Genomic DNA, 23,230 nt, shown 5'->3' with positions numbered 1-23,230 from the left:
CTAAAACACCAAAAACATGTGGGTTGTTCAGGCATCACACACGCGGCTGCTGGGCTCCAAGCAGCATTATGTGGTGTTGTCTGGACAGGAAGATGGAGGGAGAGAGAGAGAGAAGAGAGACACAGAGACAGACACACAGAGACACAGAGACAGAGAGACACAGAGATAGAGAGACACAGAGATACATAGAGACAGAGAAGAGAGAGACACACAGAGAGACACAGAGACAGAGAGACAGAGACACACACAGAGAGAAAGACACACAGGGACAGAGAGAAGAGAGAGACACGTAGAGACACAAAAAGAGACAGAGAGAAGAAAGAGACACAGAGAGAGACACACACAGAGACAAACACAGAGACACATAGAGAGATACAGAGACAGAGAGACACACAGAGACAGAGAGGAGAGAGACACACAGAGAGACAGAGGCAGAGAGACAGAGACACACAGAGACAGAGACACACAGAGACAGAGAGAAGAGAGAGACACAGAGACAGAGAAGAGAGAGACACAGAGACAGAGAGACAGAGACACACAGAGACAGAGAGAAGAGACACAGAGACAGAGAGACACAGAGAAGAGAGAGACACACAGAGAGACACAGAGACAGAAACACAGAGAGACAGAGACAGAGTAAAGAGAGAGACACATGGAAAGACACAGAGACAGAGACACACACACAGGGACAGAGAGAACAGACAGACACACAGAGAGAGACGCATACAGAGACAGACATACAGAAAAAGAGAGACACACAGAGACAGAGAAAAGAGAGACACATAGACACACAGAGACAGAGAGACACACAGACACAGAGAGGAGAGAGAGACAACCGCAGACAGAAAGACATACAGAGACAGAGAGAAGATAGAGAAACAGAGAGACACAGATACAGACATACAGAGACAGATACAGAGAGAGACACAGACAGACAGACACACACAGACAGAAGAGACACACAGAGAGAGGAGAGAGAGGAGACAGAGACACAGAGGGAGAGACAGAGAGAAAAGAGAAGGAGGAGAGAAACAGAGGGAATGAGAGAAGAGAGACAGCGTGAAAGGGGGTGAGGCAGGAAGGAAGAGAGAGGGAGAGAGAGAAAGAGAAGAGAAGGAGAGGGAAGAAGAGAGAATATAAAGATAAAATCCCAGCTGCCCTGGATGGGGTGGGCTGGGGATTCCACGCCCCATTCCATGGGGCTTTGCACTTGAAACCAGACCCTCCCACCTGAGTTCTGTTACATCTGGAGCTTCAGATAAAACAAGATCACTTCTTAAGGATCACAAGGACCTGGGGATTTAGAAAATTGGATGATCCCACTTTTGCCAGGTTGCAACATTCTTCCTTTTCAAAGGAGTGTCCATGAGTGATCTCCAAACAGGGTAAGGTCCCCAACCTACATCAAGTACAGAGAAATGAGAAGAAAAAATTCACATGCGCTGGGCGTGGTGGTGCCTGTATGTGGTCCCAGCTGCTAGGGAGGCCAAGGAGGATCGCTTGAGCCCAGGAGTTCAAGACCAGCCTGGACAACATAGCGAGACCCAGTCTATAAAAAACGAAAGAAAAGAAAAAGAAAAAGAAAAAAAGAAACCCACACAGGCAATGAAGAAGTAAACAGGATCTCGGTCCCTGTTCTGCTGGCCAGGCCAGGCCAGGCCATATTCCCAGCCGTCCCTCCCTGAAGCTCCTCCTTTGGGTGCACACGCTGCCTCCGAGCCACCTTCAGGGAGCATCACTTCCTACTCTACTTGGTGGCCTGGTGCAGAAAGAGCCCCATCACCCGCCCTCTGGCCTTTCCAGCTTCCCATAGTTAACTGTCAGCGACCATGGAGCACCCAGGGCAGAGTCCCCGGGCCCTGCATTTGCTGCTGTTTGCCTACACCGGGGTGTGCTGCTGGCTGTGGGGTCAGGGTCTCCTTGCCCCCCATGTGGACCCTGGGAGGGAACGAGCTGTAATTCCTACTTCTCACCAGTGCCCAGCTCCCTCAGCTTCTGGGCAGGGGGCAGCACCTCCTCACCCCTTGAAGTGGAACATGGTCATTTGACTTTGCTCCTGCAAACGAAGCCACCATTTTACTTCTGAGCGGAGGCACTGAGCGAAAGAGCGCTTGTTTCCTCTGTTCCCATGGCCATGGACGATATTCCCAGGGGGTGGAGGCTCCAGCAGCCAGGACCACAGAGTGAAGGTGTCCAGAGGTACAGGACAGCCCCCGACCCTCAAGGTACAAGGAGCAAGAAATACTTCCTTGTTGTTTTAAACCATGTAGATGCTAGGGATGCTTGTTTCCCAGCATAGCCATGCCTGAGCTTGCAGATACAGGAAGGAACTATTATCTCCCTAAAGAAATGAGTGAAGTAACAACTGAAGGCCACAAACCCACTTCATGACAGGACAAAGTTGGAGTCCAGGTTTTCAGGCCCAGGCAGGATCCTGGATCCTATGGAGAAACTTGGCTGAGCTGCACTCATTTCTTATGGGAAACATGAAAACCTCATTCTTAGGGTTCATGTCCTCCTGAGAGGGAGAGAAAGTTCCTCTACAAAGGAGCAGAATCAGCTTGGTCTCAAGATCTCTCTGCGGCATGAAATGAAATGCCACAGGGGCAACACTCCAGCAAACACTGAAGGATAGAGACCGTGACTCTAAATTCCATGCCCAGTGAGCTGCCAGCAGTGCGTGATGGCTGCAGAAGGGCGTGCTCTTAGCGGCAGCACACGCTTCTGGAAAAATATCTCTGAGGGGTGCACTCCAGCTGTGCCAGAGAGCAAGATGTGAAGACTTGCAAAAGGAGGCCATGGGGTGAGAGGTGGCGGTGATGAATGACTTCCATGTGAAGTCTTTTAAATTTGCTTATAAAGTGGAAAAACGCGTATATGTCCTCAGCAGGTCACGTGTGAGGAGAGCCTAATGGTGGAAATTTCTAGAGTAGATGCAGGTCCTGTGGTTTATGCGTTTAAGGCTCTGGGACCTGGGGTGGAGGGGGGACTCCTTTGCTCTGTTGGGCCTCAATTTCTCTGTTTATAAAAGAAAAAAAGTGGCCTTTGGTCTCTGGAAGCTCTCTGTCACCAGATGACTGCAGGGTCCTTCCACTATTTGGTAATAAGACTCCCCCCCCCGCTGCTGCCAACTCCCTGCTTCTGGTGTCTCACCAACATTCTGGATGTTTGGGGTGATGGTAAAAGGGTTTGTGTGCCCGCTGAGGAACAGTTTTATTCTGGGGACTTGGGGACACTTGTAGAAATTGTTTGAGGCCCCTTAGAGAATTGTAGAACCAGGAGGCAGAGGCTGCGTTTGTGGTTTGAGCTGGTCAACTGGAGGAATCCAGGTTTCTGGGAACGTTGACCAGTGACTAAGTCCCATCCTTAGCTTGACAGCCCCCACCCCCACCCTGTCCCCAGATAGTGCTTATGGGGAAGCCTCGGGAAGGAATACTGCCCTTCCCCCTGCCCCGACGCCACATCTGGGATGAGCCCCAAACCTCAGCTGGCTTTGATGCTGCAACTTTTTCCAAACCCTGAGCATGATTCACAGCCCAGACCGGCGGTGGAATTTCTGCAAACAGAGCCGAGGGCTCTGTCTGCACTCTTGAGAGGTCTGCAGCTCCCACCTTCGGAATGGCCCGAGAAAGAGACTGGGAACACACAGGCCACATTCTTCCTGGATGAAACACTGGCCTTATCAGGAGGAAGTAATGACAAATGGCCCGAGCAGCTCCCAGCCAGGGGGCTGGCTCTTCTTAAATCCGCTGAGATGGATTTTCTCTGATGAGCCCAGCAATTATGGGAACCCGCAGGCCTGCTCAACGCCCGCACCTTTGCCATTTCCTGACAAAGACTGGGTCATCCGTCCTTCCCATCACCGCCCCTTTCTTCTTGGAGGAAAAGCCTGCTGGTGTGGTGCGAGGATGGCGGGTGTTCCACCCTGCCCTGGGCCACCAACACCACGGCCAGGGCGGCCCCCTGCAAGCACCGAGGGGGTCAGCTCCATGTTCCAGCAGAGCCAGGAGAGAAACGAGGAACTCTTGTCTGGTTAATTGCTATGTGTATATATGACGATAAAGGCATGTTGGCTGGGTGCGGCGGCTCACACCTGTGATCCCAGCACTTTGGGAGGATGAGGCAGGTGGATCACAAGGTCACAGATGGAGACCATCCTGGCCAACACGGTGAAACCCCGTCTCTACTAAAAAAGATACAAAAAATTAGCCAGGCGTGGTGGCGGGCGCCTGTAGTCCCAGCTACTAGGGAGGCTGAGGCAGGAGAATGGCATGAACCCAGGAGGGGGAGCTTGCTGTGAGCCGAGACCACGCCACTGCACTCCAGCCTGGGCGACAGACCGAGACTGTTTAAAAAAAAAAAAAAAGACATGTCGTGTTATCTGGTGCCTTTTACCTGGCAAGCAGGATGTCATGGGCGAGCGCAAGGGCACCACACTCCGGCCCAGAGCACAGCGATGAGAGATAAAGGCCACAGAGAAGCAGTGGCCTCCTCGGGCCTCCAGCGCCCAGGGAACAACAAGGCCACCATTGTAAAGGGCACAGAGGGTCAGCTTTCCAAGTCTAAGCACAGAGGGTCACAGGGAGAGAGACCCAGAAGGGATGAGATGGGGGGAATGTCCTTGTGGTAACGTGAGTGTGGTTGGGATTCTGCTGAGCCCACAAAGGCAGACACAACTCAGTGGACGTGAACGGGCATCCCCCAGTGATAAAAGCCGTTGTCCCCCAAGTGATGTTCCTTGAGGTTAGACTGAGCCAGCTTCATGTTATAGGCCTGATATAGACCTGGGGCACAGTGGACACTGGATGGGTGTTTGAATGCATGAAGAAGTAAAAAGAAGAAAAGAGGAAAGAAAGAGAAAAAAAGAATGAAAGAAAGAAAAGAAGGAAGGAAGGAGAGAGAGCGAAAGAAAGGAAGGAAGGAAAGAAAGATAAAAGAAAGAATGAAAGTAAGGAAGGAAAGAGAGAGAAAGAAAGGAAGGAAGGAAGGAAAGAAAGAAAAAAGAAAGAATGAAAGGAAGGAAGGAAAGAAAGAAAAAAGAAAGAATGAAAGTAAGGAAGGAAAGAGAGAGAGAAAGAAAGGAAGGAAGGAAAGAAAGAAAGAAAGAAAAAAGAAAGAGAAAGAGAGAAAGAAAGAAAGGAAGGGAGGGGAAAGAAGGGAAAAGGGAGGGAAAAAAAAGAAGGGAAAGGGAGGGGAAGAAAAGAAGGTGGGGGAGAATTTTCACCGGCAATCTGGTTCCCTCTCTCTCCTTCTCCATAGCTCCCTCCCTTCGTGGCCTTCTTGGTTTTCTCAAGCTCCCACTCTGGGTCCTGGAGCCTTAGAAGGTTTGTGCTGTGCTGATAACCAATTCTGGGTAGACACCGAGTGGAAGTGATTCTCACTGGAAATTAGGAGGAACAATTGCCTAGCACGTCACAGCTTGCAGAGCCTCTTCGACTATCAACAATTTATTAGGGCACCCCTCAAACAGCCCTCTGAGGAAGGCTTTTCCCTACCTTCATTCCACCAAAGACTCCACATTGTAGAAACAGGTTAGATGAACTGTGCAGGGCTAAGCTATCTCTAGGAGCGAGAATTTAGATTGGGTTTGTCTTGGAATTCAAATTCCATTCATGCACACTCAATTTCAATTCCATTCTCAAATCCAATCTCTCTCTCTCCCTCACACAAACTACATTGGAATCCTCCGTGCGTGGCCGTGGTGTGATCACAGCGGATGCTGCTCCAGGGTGCCCGTCACTGCCAGTCGACAATCAGCCGCAGTTAGGAACTCGCTTTGTCACTTCACGTGAACATTTTCCCTGCAGCTAAATAGTCCTCAAAGCCTGTTTATTTTTTTTCCTTTATTAGATCAGATGTGGGTGAGACCAAGGTACGATTCATCTTGAGGCAAATTTCTCTCCAGCTGTGAGCCTGTGAAATCAAGCACTTTATGCTTCCAAAATTCAATGGTGGGACAAGCGTAGGACAGACACTCCCATTCCAAAAGAGACAGCCGGTGAAGAAGACAGGAGTAACAGGCCCCAAGCATGCCTGAAACCCAGCGAGGCAGACCAGTCTTAGACTCAAGAATAATTGTTCAGGCTGGGCACGGTGGCTCACGCCTGTAATCCCAGCACTTTGGGAGGCCGAGGTGGGTGGATCACAAGGTCAGGAGATTGAGACCATCCTGGCTAACACAGTGAAACCTCGTCTCTACTAAAAATACAAAAATTAGCTGGGCGTGGTGGCGGGTGCCTGTAGTCCCAGCTACTCGGGAGGCTGAGGCAGGAGAACGGCGTGAATCTGGGAAGTGGAGCTTGCAGTGAGCCGAGATCGTGCCACTGCACTCCAGCCTGGGCGACAGAGTGAGACTCCGTCTAAATAATAATTAATAATAATAATAATCATTCCACCTTCCGCACACACTGGGGCAGTGACCGGGCTGTAAGGCTCCTCCGGCACTGCTCTTGAGACATTGCTGGGCGGCGTCTGTAACTCTCCTGGACCGAAAGCACAAGCCGGTGGCTCTACTGGTCTGGGATGGAGAGGGAGCCCTGGCCCCATGGCTCCGGCAGGCATTACCGCTATGGGCCTCTCCATGGGGCCCAGCCCTTGAAGTCATTCCCTGTCTATGTTGTGGGTCATGAACCTGTGTCTCCAGCTGGCTCCATCTTTAGAAATCTAGGTGGAGGCAGCCACAGCTGCATAGCTCATGCACTGTGCAAACTGGCAAGGATAGCACCATGCAGACACAGCAAAGGTTCACCCCTAGGTCCCCCAGAGCGGGGCCAGTGTGGCCTGTGCCAGGTCTGGGCCCAGTGGATTCTAAGCTAGAGTGGCCCCTTTTGAATCATCTTGTCCCCCAGGCCTTGGCATTCTGGGCCTGTGATGGGAGGGGCAGCTCCAGAACCTCTGAAAGTCTTCGGTCCGCTCTTCCATCTTCTTAGACAACAGCTCCTGGCTTCAGTGTAGATGGAACTATCTCCTTCTCAGATGGGAATGCAGCCACGCCTTGAGTGTCTTCTCTTGAATACACTTTCTCATTCTTTTCAGTGAGGATAGGCTACGAATTTTCCAAAGTTAAAGTTTTGCTTCCTTTTTGATTACAAATTCCACCTGTCTAAAGTATTCCTCTCTTCTGGCATTTTACTCCAAGCATTGAGAGAAGCCAGGCTTCACTCTCGACAGTGCTTAGCAATTTCTTCTGCCAAATATCCTGTTTCATTGCATGCAAGTTCCACCTTCCAGAGAACACCCAGACGCGACACAATTCAGCCAAGTTCTTTGCCACTCTGTAACAAGGTTGGCCTTTCCTCCAGTTTCCAATAAGTGCTCCTCATTTCCGCCTGAGACCTCACAGTCATGGCCTCTTCCGTGTGCATCCCTACCAACCTTCTGTTCACAGCCACTTAGGTCATCTCCAAGAAGACTGAGGCTTTCTCTCCTGCTCTCCTTCCGAGCCCTCACCAGAATCATTCTTGACAGTCAGTTCACAGTGATATGGGCTTTTCCTAGCACACACCTCAAAACTCTTTCAGCCTCTACTTGTCATCCGGTTCTGAAGCTGCATCCACATGTCCAGGCGTTTGTTATACCAACAGTCCGCTTCTCAGCACCAATTTTCCGTCGTAGTCTGCTGGGTCTACTATAACAAAATACCCTAAGTCAGGTCACTTAAAAAAAAAACAGGGGCTGGCACAGTGGCTCATGCCTGTAATCCCAGTACTTCGGGAGGCCCAGGCAGGTGGATCACTTGAGGTCAGGAGTTTGAGACCAGCCTGGCCAACATGGTGAGACCCCGTCTCTACTAAAAGCACAAAAATTAGCCAGGTGTTGTGGCACGCACCTATAATCCCAGCTACTTGAGAGGCTGAGGCAGGAGAATCACTTGAACCTGGAAGGCAGAGGTTGCAGTGAGCTGAGATTGCACCACTGCACTCCAGCCTGGGTGACAGAGCGAGACTGCATCTCAAAAAAAAAAACCAAAACAAAACAAAACAGAAAACGGGAATCCATTTCTCACAGTTCTGGGGCAACAGATTTGGTGTTGGGTGAGGATCTGTCTCCTGGTTTATAGAAGGTGCTGATGCAAGGCAGGTGAGCCCCAAATTGGGGCTTAACCCACAAGGGTTCTTGGCTTTGCCCAGGAAAGAATTCAAGGGTGAGCAGATACTGTTGAACAGCAACTTGTATTGAAGCAGCCATGCACAGCAGCAGCTGAGGTCCTGCTCCTTGCAGAGTGGGGCTACCCCATACGCAGTGAGCCCAGAGTAGCAGCTCAGAGGCAGGGTTGCAGGCATATTTATACCCATTTTAATTATATGCAAATCAAGGTGCCAATTATGCAGAAATTTCTAGGAAAAGAGTGGTAGCTTTCAAGTGGTCAGATTGTTGCCATGGCAATGGTAAACTGACAATGGCGCATTGGTGGGTGTGTCTTATGGAAAGCTCCCTCCTCTCCATTCCTGTTTTATTTAGCTTGTCCTCAATTTCCTCTGGTGTCTGAGCCCCACCTCCTGAATCAAGCCCCACCTCCTGAATCAAGCCCCACCTCCTGAATCAAGCCCCACCTCCTGAATCGAACCCCGCCTCCTGAATCGAGCCCCGCCTCTTGAATCGAGCCCTGCCTCCTGAATCAAGCCCTGCCTCCTGAATCAAGCCCTGCCTCCTGAATCAAGCCCCACCTCCTGAATCAAGCTCCGCCTCCTGTCTCAGCACCTTCCTGCTGAATCCTCACATTGTGAAAAAGGACTCAGCAGCAGCCGGGTGCGGTGGCTCACACCTGTAATTCCAGCACTTTGGGAGGCTGAGACAGGAGGATCATGAGGTCAGGAGATTGAGACCGTCCTGGCTAACACGATGAAACCCCGTCTCTACTAAAAATACAAAAAATTAGCCAGGTGTGGTGGTGGGCGCCTATAGTCCCAGCTACTTGGGAGGCTGAGGCAGGAGAATGGCGTGAACCTGGGAGACGGAGCTTGTGGTGAGCCGAGATCGCACCACTGCACTCCAGCCTGGGCGACAGAGCGAGATTCCATCTCAAAAAAAAAAAGGACACTGCAGCTCTGCAGGCCTGTTTTGCACCAATTTTGTTCACGAGGAGACATAAACATTCAGAACATCACCTTTATTTTATTTTGTTTTAAATTAGTACTCTTTTAGAGTAGTTTTAGGTTCACAGCAAAATTCAGAGGAAAGGACAGAGATTTCCCTTGGCACCTTGCCCTCACGCACACACAGACTCCCCAGCAAAGAGACACCTTTGCTGCAGTTGAGGGCCCTCCCTTGACATGTCATCATCTCCCAGAGTCCAGGGTTTACATTAGGGCTCACTTTTGGTGTTTGCATTCTGTGGGTTTTGACAAATGTCTAATGACCTGGATTCATCAGTACCACATCATGCAGAATAATTTCACTGCCCTAAGAATCCTCTGGATTCCACCTGTTCATCTCCCCTCCTCTACCCCTTTCCTTGTAACCACTGAGCCTTTTACTGTCTCCATAATTTTTTCTTTCCTGAATGTCACAGAGTTGGAATCACACAGCATGTAGTCTTTCCAGGTTGGCTTCTTTCTGTTAGTAATATGCACTTAAGATTCCTCCACGTCTTTTCATGGCTTGATAGCTCATTTCTTTTTAGCTCTGAGTAACATTTCGTTATTTGGATGTACCACTGTTTATGTATCCATTTACCTCCTGAAGGACACCGTGGTTGCTTTCAAATTTTGACAATTTTGAACAAAGCTTCTATAAACATTCGTATGCATATTTTTTGTGGATGTAAGTTTTCAGTTCCTTTGAATAACTACCAACAAATATGATTGCCCCATTGTATGGTAGGAGTATGTTTAGTTTTATAAGAAACTGCTAAACTGTCTTCCAAAGCAGCCATAGGGTTTTGTATTCCCACCAGCAGCAAATGAAGGTTCTTATTGCTTCACATCCTCACCAGCATCTGTCGTTGTCAACGTTGTGGATTTTGGCTGTTTTAGGTGTGCAGTGGTGCCTCCTTGTTGTTTTAGTTCCCAATTCCCTAAAGGCATGTGATGTTGAACATCTGTACATCTTTTCTTTTTTTCTTTTTTTTTTTTTTGAGACGGAGTCTCGCTCTTGTTGCCCAGGCTGAAGTGCAGCGACACAATCTCGGCTCACTGCAACCTCCGCCTTCAAGGTTTAAGTAATTCTCCTGCCTCAGCCTCCTGAGTAGCTGGGATTACAGGTGTGCCCCACCACACCCGGCTAATTTTTGTATTCTTAGTAGAGACGAGATTTCGCCATGTTGGCTAGGCTGGTCTCGAACTCCTCACCTCCGGTGATCTGCCCACCTTGGCCTCTCAAATTACTGGGATTATAGGCATGAGCCACTGCGCCCGGCCTGTACATCTTTTTTGATGAGGTGCCTGTTTGGGTCTTCTGCCTATTTAAAAATTGGATTGTTAGTTTTCTTATCGTTATGTTTTAGGAGTTCTTTGTATATTTTGGATAGCAATTCTTTATCCGATGTCTATTTTGCAAGTATTTCCTCATAGTCCATGGCTTGTCTTCTCGTTCTCCTGACACTGTCTTTTGCAAAGTGTTGCATTGCCTTGGGCAAGAGTTTTCCATTTGAAATGACCTCCAGCTTATCAGTTATTTCTTTCAGAGATCGTGCCTTTGATTTTCTATCTAAAGAGTCACTGCTATACCCAAGGGTATCTAGGTTTTCTCTTATGTTATCTTCTAGGAGTTGTATAGTTTCGTATTTGGTCAGCTCAGGTGGAACCTTTGTAAACCACCTTAAATAACTTAGCCGATCCTCAAAGCCCTCAAAGCCACTTTACCAGGTAGATTTCATTATTAACCCTTTTAAATGTAGGTCTATGATCCTTTTTTTTTTTTTTTTTTTTTTTTTTGAGACACAGTCTCACTCTGTCACCCAGGCTGGAGTGCAATGGCATAATCTCAGCTCACTGCAACCTCCACCTCCCAGGTTCAAGCGATTCTCCTGCCTCAGCCTCTCCCAGGTATGCACCACCACACTCAGCTAATTTTTGTATTTTTTTTAGTAGAGATGGGGTTTCACCATGTTGGCCAGTCTGGTCTCAAACTCCTGACTTCAGATGATCCACCCACTTTGGCTTCCCAAAGTGCTGGGATTACAGGCATGAGCCACCGCGCCTGGCCCTAAGATCCATTTTGAGTTAATTTTTGTGTCTAGATTCAGTTTTTTTACATAGGATGTGTGGTTTTTTTCAGCACCATTTGTCTTCTTGCCTATCTTTGCCCCATGGTATTGCTTCTGCTCCTTTGTCCAAAGCCTTATTTTTTAAAATCTTTGTTTCATCGTGTGTCAACTCTTTGGATTTACCTTACTATATTTAGTCAGTTTTTATTATTAGATATTGATTTCGTGGTTGTTACTGTTTTGCTAATAACAGTCATATGTATCTGGATCTCATTTATCCCCAGAAAACAATTATACAAGGGGAATTGCTAGATCAAAGTGTTGGAATAGTTTTATAGCTCTTGATACAGAATGCCAAATTGTCCTCCAGAAATTACAATTTAAATTACCATCAGGAGTGGAAACATCCATTTACCCAAACCTTACTAACAGAGTGTTATCACTGAAAAAGATTTGGTGAGCCTGGAAGCTATATTTCTTCTAATGAACATTTCTTTGATTGCTAGTGAACATGAGAGTTTTTGGTATAGTTTTCTTTTTATACCACATTCTAGCCTTCGCTTTATTAAGCTGTAATATTTCCTGAAAGGCAAACAATATAAATCTTGGTCTTTGCCGTGACTCCCATCTACTTCCATAATTGGCCTTTGCCCATTAATTTCAGTCACTACAGTCTCTCATGAATAGAAGTTTAAATATTTTAAATTTTATTTTATATTTTCTTCCTTTGCTTTTTATGCTTCCAAATGACTTTCCCACCTGGAGATTGCTTGAATATTATTTTTCTCTTTGAATATCCTTTTATGTTTTCACTTTTTACTGTTGACTCTTTAATCCATCTGCACTCTATTTTGATGGACAGGAAACCCTAACTGAACATTTTTCTGAATGGCTGACAGTTACCAACCATTGGTTATTTGTTGACAAACTCTTTCTATCTTCATTGATTTAAAATGCTACTTATAACAGGGTCAATTTCTAGATGTTTTATTTATTTTTGCGGATCTCTAGTTGTGACATGAGCTAGCGCTGTACATGTAAAATTATCAGGACTTTCTATCGTGCTTTAACATAGGATGGTATGTTATGACTCACTATTTTTTCCCCAAAATGCCTTGGCTGCTGTTCTCACCCGTTTATTCTTTGAGGTTCATTTTAAAACTGCTTTGTCAAAGCGCCCTCCTGGCAAGAAAGCAAGGATTCTCTGAGGCAAAATACCCCACATATCAGAACAGGTCTTTGCCATGACAACCTTAGGTGAATGTCAACTTCTGTGTTTGTGGCTTTCCAGGGTGCAGGGAACAACAAAAGGCCAGCATTTGCCCAATCAGGGGACTCTAACAGGAGTCTTGTGTGGTTTGGATGTTTACCTCCTCCAAACTCATGTTGAAATCCAGTCCCCGCAAGGTGGCAGTATTAAGAGGTGGGCCCTTTAAGAAGTGAGTGTGTCATAAGGGCTCTGCCCTCATGACTAGATTAATTCACTCTGGATTACTGGATTAGTGGGTGATCATGGGAGTGGGAATGGTAGCTTCATAAGAGGAAGAGAAATTTTAGCTAGCATGCTTAGCCCCCTTGCCACATGATGCCCAGCTCTACCTTGGGACACTACAGATGGCCTCCCATTAGCAAGAAGTTCTTCACCAGGTGTGGCCCATTGACCTTGGACTTCTCCAACTCCATAACTGTATGAAATAAATTCATTTTCTTTATAAATTACTCAGTTTCAAGTATCGTCCTGTAAGCAACAGAAAATGGACTAAGATAGACCCATTGCTGCAATGCCAAAGGATTCATATCAGTGTGAGGGTGAATTAAACATACCTCCAATATGCCCTGGGGCAGTCAAGAAAACCAGCTATAAACAACTTGGCACTGAATAGAGAAAAAAGTTCTCCCTGAAATTTGTAGCCTCAATCCAGCCCTTACATGGTTTGCAGTGTGAGTTCACACTACCTAGGTGGTCCAAAGAGCCTCAACTTGAAAATGCAGTTTAGAGTAGCCAGGGTCTGCAGCACCTTGAGGTACTTAAAAGAAGTAAGGATACATCCTTCTGGGAGAAACTCCTCTTCAAATCTGGCCTCAAAGTATTCCCCCAAATAAGCTCATTTCAAGTGGCTTGAGTTTCCTGTCACATTACACACAAGAAAACAGAGACCCATGAAGAAGACTCAAATGAAACCTAAAACATAAAATGGAACAACTGGAAGAATAGGAAGCAAAAGACTTCACCTACTGGAATAATTATACAGGAATATAAGTATCCTTAATATGGTTAAAAGAATAAAAGAAGAGATTGAAAATATGAGTAGGAGTAAGAAAGTATAAGAACCAAACAGATTTGAAAAACAGCCAAATATAATCACTGAAAAGGAAAACATTTTAACTGAATTTAAAAACTCAATGGATGGAGTTAACCACAGATTAGAAGCAACTAAAGAGAGACTCAATGAACTGAGAGATAGAGCTGTAGAAATTATTCTAAATGTAGCACAGAAACAAATGATATAAAAGATCATTTTTATATCAACAAACAACAAATTTTGTTATATATAACAAAATGATATAAAAGCACAGATGATATAAAAGAGAGATAAATCATCATAGAAACAGAGAGAAAAGCTTTCACTTACATCTAGTTGAGGAAGAAGCAATATTTGGTGAAGTAATGGCCAAGAATTCTGATGAGAAATGATAAAAAAAACCTTGATCTTCATATTCATCAAGCCCATCAAATCCAAATTAGGATGAATAAAAATCACACAATATCTAGAGACAAGATTGAAAATGCAGAGCACCCCCACAAAGAATAAGAGAATATCTTTAACGTACCAGAGAGAAAAGACAAATTTCCCACAAAGAAATGAAAATGAGACTGACATCTGACTTTTCAGTATTAACAATGGAAGCCAGAACACAGTGAAATCATGTTTATATTTTCTTGGCAAAAAAAAAAAAAAAAATTCTACTTTGAATGTGCATGCCCAAAGTAAATATCTTTCAAGAATAAAGGCAAAATACAAGTATTTTTGGATAAACAAAACTGTCTCTACCTACATATCTTCCCTAAAGGAAATTCTGGAAGATGTATGTCAGGCAGAGTGAAAGTAATCTTTGGTGGGAGGTGAGATGCAAGAAGAAATGATAACCTGGCAGATGCCTGTAATCCCAGCTACTTGAGAGGCTGAGGCAGGAGAATCACTTGAACCTGGGAGGCGGAGGTTGCAGTGAGCTGAGATCACGCCTTTGCACTCCAGCCTGGGCAACAAGAGTGAAACTCCACCTCAAAAAAAAAAGAAGAAGAAATGGTAACCCAAGAAAGTGTTACTACATATGTAGGCCAATGTAATTAGTAATTGACAATGTAAAACAATGAAAATGACTTAGGGAGTTTTACAAATTACAATAAAACAAAAGTCAGGAGGGAATGGTTTGAGTTGAAGTGCTTTATACCTTTGTTGTTTTGGAGCAGGGTAAATCTGTTGATTGACTTTGAAGTTTCATAAGTTCAATGTACATATTAAAATATTAATGTTTAAGGTAGCCAATAAAATAGTGAAAATAGTGTGTATAACTATAAGGGGAAAAACTGGAATAAAGATATTAAATCAATCCAAAGGAAGTAGAAAATAGAAGAAAAAGAAAGAAAAGAGGCAAGATAAATAAAAAGTTCCAAATAAATAGAAATAAATCCACATATTAGTGACTAAAATGAATGTAAATAAACCAAAAATTCTGTTAAAAGATAAAAATTGCCAAATCACGTTTAAAAAATTCAATTATAAGCTGTTTTAAAAAGATCTATCTAAAACATCAGGATATCTAGAAGTTGAAAATATAGGATGAAAGTTAATAGACCAAGTGCATACAAACAACAACAGAAAGACATAGCTAGATTAATACCAACAAATAGACTTTAAGAAAAAAATCCTTACTAGAATAATTCCCCCCAAAATGCAAGAACTTTGTATTAGTTCTACTCCATTCACACACACCCCATGCCCTTTGTGCTATGTTCGTATATTTTGTTGATTCCTGCACATAATAAACACCAAAAAGACATCGTTGTTGATATTGCCTTACATAATAACAATTCATTGATATTTACCCACATGTTTACCTTCTGCGTCCTTTTCATTTATTTGTACAGTCCTGTGATTCTATTTGGTGTTATTTTTCTTCAGCTTAAAGAACTCCCTTCAGTACTTCTTGTACTACAAGTATGGTGGCAGCATATTCTTTAAGCTTTGTTTTTACTGCATGAAAAATATTTATTTCATCTAAATTTGTGAAAGGCATTTTCACTGGCTATAGAATACTGTGTTGACACCTTTCTTTAAGCACCCTAAAGACGTTGTTCCATTGTGCTTTGGTTTCCATTGTTTCGCTGAAAAGCCAGCCATCGCGTTTACCCTTGTTCTTTTGGAGACAATATGCGCCCCCACCCTCAGGCTGTTTTTAAGGTTTTATTTATGATTTTTAGCATTTTGAATGATATGCCTAAAAGACTGTCATAAATCAAGAATACACATTGTAATGTATAAGGTATCCGTTTAACTAAAAAGTTGACACAGAAGAAAAATAAATCAACAAAATAATTTTTTATAGAAATTTATAAATTGAGTCTAAAATGTATATGAAAATGCAAAGAATCTAGAGTAAATGGGCAAAATAAATTTGGAGAAGAAGAGAATGTTGGAGAAGTTACACTACCCAATTCCACAGCTTCTTATAAAGGTACACTCCTTAGGTCAGCATGACTTTGGTGTGACAACAGGCATACAGATCAACAAGACAAAACAGACAGTCTAGAAATAGGCTCATACAAAGGCATTGATTGTATTTAGTGGAGAAGATGAAAGTCTTTTCAATAAATGGTGTTGAAGAAGCTGGATATGATACAGGAAAAAACAAAACAGAAACTTGATCCTCTACTTCGCCACATGAACAAAAATTACTTTACTGTGGATTATAAGCCTGATTGTGGAAGCTAAAACTATATCTTCTCTAAAAGGTAGTATCAGGGAATATCTTCATGGCGTTGAACTAGGCAAAGATTGATTAAACAAGACACCAAAGGCACTAATTGATATATTGAATTTAATAAACATTTAAAGTGTCTGCTATTCAATAAAACACTAAGGAAATGAAAGCTAATTGATAGATTAGGAGAAAAATAAAATATCTGCAATGTACACACCAGAAAAGAATTGGACCAGAATATATTTAAAAATGCCTGTAACTAATTAATCAAAAGGTAAAAAGCTTAAGTTTTAAAATGAAAAAAACTAATAAAATTTTGTTATAAGAGATAATGAATAGCCAATAAGTACATGAAAAGATGCTCAACATCATTAATCATCAGGAAAAGGCAAGTGTAAACCATAAAGAGATGTAAATACACACCCATCAGAATGGCTAAAACCTGAAAAAACCCAGCGGTAATTCCGGATAACTGTCTAAGGAAAGTGAAAATATAAAGACACACACACACACACACACACACACACACGCAATGTACAAAAATATTTGTAGAAACTTGATTGATATGAGGTCCAAACAACTAAAAACAACCCAACTGATCACCAAGTGAGGAGGGCTCAGCAAATTGTAACAGATTTATACATGGAATGCTTTCCAGCAATAAAGAAAGAACAATCTGCTGATGTTCACAGCAACAGGCATGGATCTCAAATCACTATCCTGTGCAAAAGAGGTCAGACACAGAGGCGCACATGCTGTGTGCTTTCATTTATTTAAAATTCAAGAATAAGCAAGACTGATGTGCAGGAATCTACGGATGGCAGTGCTGACCTCTAAGGTGGGTTTCCACTGGACAGGGCAGGACAGAGCCTTCTGGGGTGATGGAAGTGTTACATATTTGATCTGGGAAGTGAACCTTGGTGTGGAACTTAATGGTTTTTTGCCTCAGTTTCTCTTACATAAACTGGATAACAATTATATCCCTATCAGTGAACAAATAAAATGCTTCAGTGTTTTTGTTTGTTTGTTTGTTTTGGTTTTTCTTGAGATGGAGTCTCGCTCTGTTGCCCAGGCTGGAGAGCAGTGGCGTGATTTCGGCTCACTGCAACCTCCCCTCCCGGTTCAAGCAATTCTCCCCCCTCAGCCTCCCAGGTAGCCGGGACTAAAGGCATGTACTACCACGCCTGGCTAGTTTTTGTATCTTCAGTAGAGACGGGGTTTCACCATGTTGGCCAGGCTGGTCTCAAACTCCTAACCTCAAGTGATCCACCTGTGTCAGTCTCCTAATGTGCTGGGATTACAGGCGTGAGCCACTGTGCCTGGCCTCAAACAGTGTTTGACCCATGGAAGCACTCATACATTTGCTTTTACTTTCTATGTGTTTGACTTTGACATAAGAATGATGCAGTTCCATGAAATGAGCTAAACGATTTTTGCTTCTTCTGTGACCTGGAACCGCTTACACAGCCTGGGAATACATACTTCTACCATGATAGAATTCTAATAATAATTCTAGAGCATTTGAAATAGCACTCTCATAAAACTGTCTTGGCCCAGACCTTTTTTCTGTGAAGGTATTACTCAGAACAAGTTTTTTCTCTCACATCTTTTCCCCATTACTTGGATTTCAAATTTATTAAAATACACTTTTTGTTTTTTTAGGTGGAGTCTCACTCTGTCGCCCAGGCTGGAGTGCAGTGGCACCATCTCTGCTCACTGCAAGCTCCGCCTCCTGGGTTCACGCCATTCTCCTGCCTCAGCCTCCCGAGTAGCTGGGGCTACAGGAGCCTGCCACCACGCCCGGCTAATTTTTTTTTTTTTTTTGTATTTTTAGTAGAGACTGGGTTTCACTGTGTTAGCCAGGATGGTCTGGATCTCCTGACTTCGTGATCTGCCTGCCTCAGCCTCCCAAAGTGCTGAGATTACAGGCGTGAGTCACCGCGCCTGGCCCTAAAATTCACTGTTTTAGCAGATACTGTTAGTTGCCTACCCAAATTTCCCTTTCTTGTTGGCTGATCGGCTTCAGAGCTCACCCTTTTCTGTGATACCCACGTGCTCAGAGAATACACCTGTCTTAGCCTTTGGCGAAGGACTGCGTGCTACAGATTTATCTGGGGCTATGGCCTCCTGGAGCGGACACGGGATGGGGGGTGGGGTAAGTCTCCCATAAGACAGGTTCTGGTAAGCCTCACACCTGGTCTTGGGACCGTCACTCCAGGGGAAGAAAGTGGGAAAAACGTATCCACCGGCTTGTGCTCCTGTTGGTCCAGGTGTGCTCCGTGGGGTAGCAACTCCCCTTGCTTTCGGGTGGCTCATGCCTGGGCACTGAGTGGTGTCTGGTATTATTCCCAGGCCCTCGCCGGACAGAGACATTAGAATGGGGAGGCAGGAAGCTGCTCAGCGTCAAGCTGGCCTGGTGAAGGGTCTGCAGAGAGTTGAGCCCTTAGGGGCCCCTGGATCAGCAACCCAGGGAGGGTGCCTGAGTGTCACCCCACACAGCAACCCTATCCCACACCCCAGAGACAGGATCATCCCTGCTTTAAGCCAGTCACCATGCCTCTGTTCTTCTCTGACTGGTAGGGGAAGGGCCACGAGGGACATGCTGCTGGGGTGGGTATGGAGGGGGTTTTCTGGGAAAGGAAAGGCCCACAGCTCTTGAAACAATTGTCAAAGCTCAGAAAGACCCAGTGCCCTTCCGCCGCAGGATGTAGGTGTGTAGGATGTGATGCCCGGGGCTGCCATTGTACCAGGCCAGCAGCACAGGTGAACGAGAACAACCAAGGCCTTAGAGGCGTGGGTGAGCTGCTGGCCCAGTCCACCCCGCAGCCACTGGACCCGAGCCCTCCTGAGACCTAGGATCCTCGCAGTACTGGCCCTTAGTTAGCATCTATCACCTGTAGACAGAGCCTCCTGGTTGCCAAGAATAGGGCTCCTTCTCATGCAAACCCCTGGCAGAATCTCCAGCCCCTGTCTACTGAGTGTGACATCCCAAACCCCTTCCTCCAACTACTCCACCGCCTTCGGAATTCCAGGCCCCGTCGTGGTCTGCTCGTCCAGCCTCCATTCCCCCAGGGAGCTCATCTCCAGCTCCTGGCTGTTGGCTCTCGCGAGCCCAGACAGACAGGGCACTCTGGGAGAAGCGGGGCTGCAGGGCTGCCTGTGGAGCTCTCTCCCCGCCTGTCCACTCGGGCCATTTCCTGCTCCACGTTTCAGCTCCAGACCCGGCGCCTTTATGAGCTTCGTGCAGCCTGCACATGTGGGTTTCCATGCACCGAGTGCCAAGGCTGGCTTCTCTGCCTGATGCTTGGACCATCTGCACTGGAGTCCACAGGCCGGGCCGGAACCTCCTTGGCTTCCTCCAGCTCCTCTCTTGGTTCTCTTGCCAGAGAAAGGATTTGATGTTTTCCATTTCCTAAGACCCATCAGCATGTGTTTGTCTAAGGCTCGTTCGCTTCCCTTCTGCAGGACTCTGGGACATGCCTTGCCTGCTGGTTCCCTCTCTGGTGACCAGGGTGGACATGAGGCCGCGGGAGGCCCATGGAGGGACCATGTCGATTGCCCACCTTGTTCAGAGTGACAGCTGAACTGGGACAGTCTTGCAGAAGGGAGGGCCCTGGCCGCTTTGCTGAGGGAGGTGGGGGTCAATGGGATTTGAGGGGTGGGTTCTCATTCCTGGAAGGGTAGCCCAGCTTCCTAGAGAAGGGTGTGGGGGAGAAAAAATATGCAAAATGCTATGCCGTGAGGAGGCAGCGATCTCAGGGCAGCGAGGCCGGTGAGAGGCTGGCCCCATGCTCTGGCTTCTATGCCTGCTCCTCTGTGTGGACGTTTACCGCCCGGGAGTGGTGGGCTGTGCTCTCCAGCTATGCTGTGTCTCATGCCTCTATCCCCCCAGGGGGGCTGCTCTTTCCACCTGCACTCCAGGTATGCGGCGGTGGGACTGCACCTGCCCTCCAGGCAGCCTCAGGGGTGGGTCCAGACCCAGCCCCTGTTCCCACGGTGCCCTTCTCCACCCTGGTAGGCTCTAATGATCCATTCTCATGTCTCTCTCCTTGACCAGACTCAGGGCTTCTCGCAGGTGGAGGCTGCACCGTGCCATCTTGGAATCCCCAGGGCACGTGGTCAGCCCGGTAAACTGCAGGAGTGACCTGTGAAGACCGGCAGGGGCTCTATGACAGGCTTTACCAGGGTCAGAGGGACGAGGACGTGAGTTCCAGGCAGAGGCTCGGGGGCTTGGTGCTGAGAGGATGGGGTCCCAGAGGCTGTGCAGGGACATGGGGGTGACAGCTCACACCTTGCCCCCACACCCATGTGTGGCGATCATTTCTATCCATCACAGAAGCAGTCTGCTTGGATGGGGCACGCCCACATCCCGAGTCTCCCAGCTGGTGGGGGGGTCCCAGGGTGGTCTCCCTTCGTATTGCTCAGCTGAGGGTCTCCTGCCTGTGAACAGCAGCTTCCTGCCTGAACCCTTGGTGTGTGGGGGGTGGAGGGAATGTGTCATCTGGAGAGATAGACTATCACATTGTGCTTTCCGCCTCTGATCTCACCAGGATTAGAAAAAGCGCAGCTTCATGAAGACCAGACCCGGCTATAATCCTTCCCAGGAGAGAAGAGAGGAGGCCAAGAGGAGGCAGAGCCGGGAGAAGTGGCCTGTGCCACTCAGCAGTCGGGTGCCTGCCCGCGAGGCCCTCAGTGCGTGGCCCAGCAAGAGCCTGAGTTGCTTCTGCCGAGGTCTGGGGCCACCTGCATCTGCAGGCTCAGGAAGGACATGTGGGTGATCAGATGGAAACCAGAGCTTGAGCCTGGGGTTGTCTGAGCCTAAGCCCCACCGCTGCCCCCTGTGCCGTCAACTTCCGGAGGGTAATATCCTCTCCAGCACTGTGGGCCGATGGGAGAAGGACCCGGGGCAGGGTTGGCTGGCGATACTGTGTTTGAGACCCAGGCCCATTAGTCCAATGTACCCTTTATGCTTGGGGGAACTGGGGCCCAGAGGAGCTGATGGATGCTCCCAGGGTCTCCCGGCCAGCTGGCCACTGGGAGGTACCTGGCCGGGCCTCCGGTCCAGGCTGCACCCACACCTGCCACCTGGCCTGGATTCCCATTGCCCCCAGGCCCCTCTGGGATGACCCATGTTGGGGGTACTGGCTGCATATTCATGGCAGGTCTAGCTTTTAGCCTGACAGGGGATCCTGGGTGAGAGGCCCCATGTCCCTGTAGGGCCACAGTGCTGGGAGGATCCAGAACAGGCCCCTGTGTGCACCTTGGGGTAGGTGTGTGGCTGCGGAACTGTGGCACATCAGGGGGCAGCTCCTGGTCCTTGCCCAGATAGAAACACACAGTGGGGCTGGGCCGGGACATCTGGCCTCCACTCGAGTGCCGGCGACGGGCCTGGCTCGACCAGCTGAGCTCGTGGAGGCTGCCCTCATGTCCTCCCTGAGGCTGGCCATGCCCTGCTCACCCACATGACCGCCAGGCCCCACCCTTGCCCGCAGCTGACGTGTCCTGGCCTCTGGCAAAGCCCAGGCTGCTGCCTTGCTGGGATCCTAATTGTGTCTCTGCCTCAGCAACCCAATGGAGAGTCCAGCAATTTTGGTTCTTGGCTTTGTCTCCACTGACCTACAAGTACCCGTTTGGAAGGAGAGATTTATGGGTGGGCATGAAATTGCCATCTTGAGAAGGTTTGGGTAGAGCTATAAATAGGGCAGCCTGGTCCCTGGGGGTAGACTCCTTTCGGGGAGAAGGTGTCCCAGGCCAGCTGTGTGTGTTGGGGCCGACCACACAGCTGCTGAGACAGGCCCTGGAGGACCCCCGTGACCCCGACAATGGAGTTATCTTTCCTCCTGCCAGATACATGGAGTGGCCAGGTTCTGATAAGCCACCTGCCCTGGGCTTTCCCCGACCCTGCTGTCACATTCTGATGGCTTTCCCCACACTGGGATTAACTCGGGGCAGTGATTAATCCAGCTTTTTCCTGCTAATGTCAGTCTCTTTCCCCTCCTCACCAGACACTCTCCACTCTGGTCAGGAAGAGATCCGGAGCTTCAAGTGTGCCCCAGGTCAGAGGCCGATTGGGCTGGCCCCTTCCAGGGCCCAGGTGTGTGATCCAAGGTGGGAGGGGGCAGCAGGGCACAGGTGTAGGGTCGGGACAGCTTGATGCCCGTCAAGGGTACCACTTATGGCTCATGCCTCTGGACGATCTCACTGATGTGTGGGCAGAAGGAGAGGCTTGCGCTACCACAGGGGCCACCAGCCAAATTTGCCCCAACGCTTGTGCCTGTGCGGCCAAAGTATGTCCTGGCTAACCCTTTACAGAGATAGTTTCTGATATTTCCAGATCAAGGGTCTGAACCTTTAAGGGTGTGGGCCCTATGGCATCTGCTGAGTGAGGTCACCCCCTCCCTTGGGAAGGGGCAGGTGCGGAGCATCCACCCTGTGGCTGCCGGAAGGTCCAGTCCAGGACCCCCCAGATCCATGCATATTCATGGTCCTCAATCAAGGGCAATTTTGTCCCCCAGGGGCCATGGGGCCATGTCTGGGGATGCTTTTGTATGGCACATGGCGGGGGGACGCTCCCCACGTCTAGTAGGCGGAGGTCAGAGGTGCTGTTCCACACCTGCAATGCACAGGGCAGCTCCCACGACAAAAAATGACTTGGCTCCATGTCAGTAGTGCTGAGGTTGAACAGCCTCGCTCTAAATTAACATGATTCTTGCGTGTGTGTGAGTCATCGGGGCAGACCTGCTGCAGAGATTGGGGGGACGCAGCTGGACCCGGTGGGATTGAGCGTGTGGCCAGGAGGAGAGCTGCCCCCTGGCAGGCCGGCTGCACAGGGGCACCTGGGTCTGTGTGTTCGGCTGGATTCAGGGTAGTTCTGCTTCGGTCTGAGAGCCCTGAGCTTTTTGGGGTACCCCTCAGGGCACCCATGTGCCAGGCTCCACACCACACATTGAGGAGCAGGGGCTACACAGAAAAAGCTGGTTTGAGCTTTAAATTCATTTTAATGACAATTCTGGACAAAAATCACACCAATGACAGCAGACAAGGCCCTTGGTGATTAGCAGCCCAGCTGCCCACCATTGCCTTCCATGCCTCTCCATCCTC

The sequence above is a fragment of the Symphalangus syndactylus genome, chromosome 3 (assembly GCF_028878055.3).
Source record: "Symphalangus syndactylus isolate Jambi chromosome 3, NHGRI_mSymSyn1-v2.1_pri, whole genome shotgun sequence".
NCBI lineage: Eukaryota > Metazoa > Chordata > Mammalia > Primates > Hylobatidae > Symphalangus > Symphalangus syndactylus.
This window is presented reverse-complemented; position numbering follows the sequence as displayed.